This window comes from Oratosquilla oratoria, chromosome 6 (assembly GCF_046742065.1).
Source record: "Oratosquilla oratoria isolate Oo_2021 chromosome 6, ASM4674206v1, whole genome shotgun sequence".
Lineage (NCBI taxonomy): Eukaryota > Metazoa > Arthropoda > Malacostraca > Stomatopoda > Squillidae > Oratosquilla > Oratosquilla oratoria.
Genome location: NC_134782.1, coordinates 11,054,901 through 11,059,900, shown reverse-complemented (window position 1 = coordinate 11,059,900; position 5,000 = coordinate 11,054,901).

Genomic DNA, 5,000 nt, shown 5'->3' with positions numbered 1-5,000 from the left:
TGTTGTTATGTGTATGTGTGTTTATACATGCGTATGTGCATGTGCTTATGTGTGTGCGTGCATGCGTGTGCGTTTCCGCTTGCGTGCTTCCATGTGTGCGTGTAGGTGTCTCCTTATCTTTGTGTGTGTGTTCCCCAGTGCACTGTGTGTTTATTGTATTAGCCCGACCGAACGTACAAGAACGCAGAGATTGTAATACTCTATTTGGATGTTCATTTTTTTTTCCCCAAGACAAAACCTTGATATGACTGTGTATGCATATTTGCACGAAAAAGGGGTACTCATAAAGAGAGAGAGAGAGAGAGAGAGAGAGAGAGAGAGAGAGAGAGAGAGAGAGAGAGAGAGAGAGAGAGAGAGAGAGAGAGAGAGAGAGAGAGAGAGAGAGAGAGAGAGAGAGAGAAGGAGGGAGAGGATAAAAAAGGAAATATAATTAAAAAATAAAAGCGAAAGAGAAAAAAATAATGAGAGGCAGAAGTAAGAAAAAAGAGAGAGTGAGAACCTGACTGAAGGAAAGCAGCAAGGACGGGAAGAGAGCGAGAGAAAGAGACATATAGAGAGAAAGAGAGAGAGAGAGAAGGAGGGAGAGGATAAAAAAAAGTAAATAAAATGAAAAAATAAAAGCGAAAGAGAAAAAAATAAGAAAAAAGAGAGAGTGAGAACCTGACTGAAGGAAAGCAGCAAGGACGGGAAGAGAGCGAGAGAAAGAGACATATAGAGAGAAAGAGAGAGAGAAAGAGAGAGAGAGAGAGGGACGAGTCAGAAAAAAATACAGACAAACAAACTGATAGACAATTGGAGATACGGCTACATGGCCAAACATATATACAGACTGACAGATAGACAGATAGATATACGGAGAGACAGACAGACAGACTGAGATACGGGCAGACAGAGACAAATATACAGACTAACAGACAGATTGACAGTAGGAAGGTAGGCAGAAGTACATACGGCTAGACAGACAGAAATACAAATATATAGACTGATAGACAGTCAAACAGAGGAGTAAACAGACAGATGTACAGCCAAAGAAATATACAGACTGACAGACAGATAGACAGGCAGACAGACGGAGATATGGCCAGAGAGACAGAGAGACAAACAAGTATACAGAATGATAGATAAACAGATAGACGGGGGGCAAACAGACACACGGACGGATAGACAGACAGACAGACAGAGCGCACCCGACCGCATAAAGCTAACGTCTATCTCTATGACTAGACCGTCTGGTCTTCGGCAGGAGGCTCTTCACTATGCCCCCCTCCCTCCCCCCCCTCTCTCTCTCTCTCTCTCTCTCTCTCTCTCTCTCTCTCTCTCTCTCTCTCTCTCTCTCTCTCTCTCTCTCTCTCTCTCTCTCTCTCTCTCTCTCTCTCTCTCTCTCTCTCTCTCTCTCTCTCTCTCTCTCTCTTCACTTTTTTACCTCTTCCCTACTTTGCCTTTCTTTTCTTCTTTGTCTTCTTCATCCTCCTTTTCCTCTCGTTCCTCATCTTTGTCTTCTAATTCCTCCTCTTACACATTTTCATTTGATTCTGCTTTTCCTCTTCTTCATCTTAATTACCTTACTCTTTCTCTTCTCTTTCTCTCTCTTCCCCTTCCTCTTTCATTTACTTTTATTTTGATTTTTCATCTTCTCCTTTTTCTTTATCTTTTTCCTTTTGTTTTTACTCTTCTTCCTTTTGCTCTTCTTCCGTCTTTTACTCATTTTTTCATCTTCCCATTCTTTCTTTTCTTCTTATGCTTTTCTTTCTTAGTTTCCTTTTCTGCATTTCATTTCCCTTCTTTTCTTCCTCTTCTTTTTATTATTCTTCGTTTTACTGTTTTATGTTTTTCCCTCTTTATTTCTCTTCTTTCCCATGTTCTTCTGGTTCTTCATCCTCTTTCTTTTCTTCCTTTTTCTCCACCTCTTCCTTTTTCCTCTTTTTCTAATTTTCTACACCTCCTACTTTTCTTCTTCCACGTCCTCCTCCTCCTCCTCCTCCCCTCCTTTTTTCTTCCTCTTTCTTTCCCTCCTTTCTCTGGTATTCCTATCCCTCGACCTTGGATCTTATCTTCCTATTCCTCCACTAAATCGATCCATGATTTTTTTTTTTTTTTTTTTTTTTTTTTTTTTTTTTTTTTTTTTTTTTTTTTTTTTTTTTTTTTTTTTTTATCTATATGGACAAAAGAACACCCAAACACTCCTTTTTTTTTCTTCTTTTTTTTTTTGACGGACAGAAGACAAACTTTGGTCGAGATTTTTTTTAAATCTGTTAATTTATTTACTTGTTTATTTATTCATTAATCTATTTTCCCGGTAGCAGTAGAACAAACTTTCTCTGGGATTTCTTTTTTTTTTTTTCTTTCTTTTTTTTTTCTTTTTTCGAACGGAAGAAGAACATACAGGGGAGAATGACCAAAATGATACATGGGCTCAGAAACTTACCTTACGAGGACAGGCTTAGACACCTTAACTTACAATCTCCGGAAAGACGAGGAGTGCGGAGTGATCTAATAGAGGTGTTCAAGTGGATCAAAGGCTTTAACAAGGGTGACGTAAACAAGGTCACATTATTAAGACAACAGGGCAGGACTCGCAGTAACAAAATTGGAGGAATTTAGATTTAAGAAGGAAATAGGCAAGAACTGGTTTACTAATAGAATGGCCAACGAATGAAATAGATTTAGTAACCATGGAGTAGTGAGCGCTGAAACTATCGGTTGTTTTAAGAAACTGTTAGACAGGTGTTAATGGACATGGAACTGCCTAGTGTAGGCCTTATGCCCTCTTCCAGTCTCCTTCATTCTTATGTTCTTATGTTCGGAGACATCTGCGTCAGGGACCCGGACGGACTCCCGCTCAGGTGAGAATCACGCAGGGGCTGGTCAGCGCTCTTCCTTATCTCCCTGCGTCTCCTAATATGTGAAGGAGGGGCAGGCGGAGGGCGAACTTGGTTCGAAACATCGATTTGTTGCAATTATCTCGAGCTTCTCTTCGAGTCCTACTTCGGGATTGAATCGAAATTCATTTGTCAGCTGCGTCTTGAAACTTATCCTCCATTTTCATTGTCTTCAAGTTATGTAATTGTGCACACGTATACATACACACATATGTATGTATATGTAAACGTTTGTATTGTATACATATATGTATGTATATATATATATATATATATATATATGTGTGTATGTATATATATATATATATATACATATATATATAAGTACTTTATATGTATATGTATATATATATAAGTACTTTATATGTATATGTATGTGAATATATATATATATATATGTACATATATATATTTTTTTATGTGTGTATATGTATATATATATATATATATATATGTATATGTATATATTATAATAAAGTAGTAGCCTCTGTCTGTCTGATTGTTTATTTGTTTGTACACGAACTCCTAGGGTTTTAGAGATAGACCCCCATAACCATATATATTCTGATACCCTATCACTCCAGGTACTTGAACAACTGTATTTCATTTCGGAAAAAAATGTTTAGGGTTAAGGGTTAAAGTAAAGAGGTTTATGTAGTATCCCCTGAAGTCGCGTAGTATTTTTTGTGACTTAAGAATTAATATGATTAAACAAACCATTGTATGTATCCATAAATATCATTTACATTTGTGAAATTAATGTTGCCACAAACCATGATAGCTTTTGTAAGAAGAAAGCATGTTTATGGAAAATGCTTGTATAATTTTACCAAATGTTGAAATATTGGTTATTCTCACTTAATTTTTGTGCGGGCGGAAATAGCTGATTCACAAACTCCTACGTTTTTGCAGATAAACCCCTATAACTAAATATATTCTGAAGATAAATAAGCTAGATACATTTCTTCGCCTTTCAGCTGTAGACATTTATTGTCAGTCCACACACACACACACACACACACATACATACATACATACGCACGCAAAAGAATGTGTACACATGATATTTGTGTTTGTGTATGCATGTATTTTCAAACTATGGTTTCCCAACTTCGGGAGGGGGGGACGCGCACCTGGGAGGGCGAGTATTTAAAGCTATATTTAAAAATATATATATTTTGGTTAGGGTTAAAGGTTAAAGTTAGGTGGTTTATGATGAGGGAACACGCCACTACTGTAGTCCCCCCTTAAGTTATTATTTTTGTAACATAAGAATCAATATAATTAAACAAACCATTTTATGTGTTCATAAATATTATTTATATTTGTGAAATTAATGTTGCCACAAACCATGATAGCTTTTGTAAGAAAAAATTATGCAAATGTAAAATTATTGCATAATTTTACCAAATGTTGAAATATTGCTTATTTTCATTTAATTTTAGTGCGGCGGAAATTTATTATTTACAAACTCTTCCTAGGTTTTTCCAAATAAACCCCTATAACCATATATATTCTGAAGATAAATAAAATAGATACATTTCTTCACCTTTTAGCTGTAGGCATTTATTGTCAATCCACACACACACTCACACACGCACGCAAAAGAATGTGCACATGATATTTGTGTTTGTGTATGCATGTATTTTCAAACTAGGGTTTCCCAACCTTTGGGTAGGGGGGCGCACATCTAAGAGGGGGAGTGTTTGAAGCTATATTTAATTTTAAAAATATTTTGGTTAGGGTTGAGGGTTAAGGTATGGTTAGGTTAGGGATTATTCACGAGCTCGCAGCAACGCGCGGGTTATTGGCTAGTATATATGTAATGTTCCTTGGTTGAATTATATAATCTGGTCCTTATCTGAATATTTTTCTGAATGGTATTCTCACTCCGACTAGTGAATGTTTTTAGGTCATCATATATTATTCCGTTATTTATTCATTAGTTTATTTATTAATTCATAAATGGCGTCTTCAAGAAAAGGAAACGAAAGGAGTAAAGAAAGAGATGGAGAGTGCAACAACTTAAAAGTGGCTTATACTAATATAAGTGGTTTAATTTCAGGATTAAATGAGCTTAATGATTACTTGTCAGAAGCAATCCAGATATAATGGCAATTG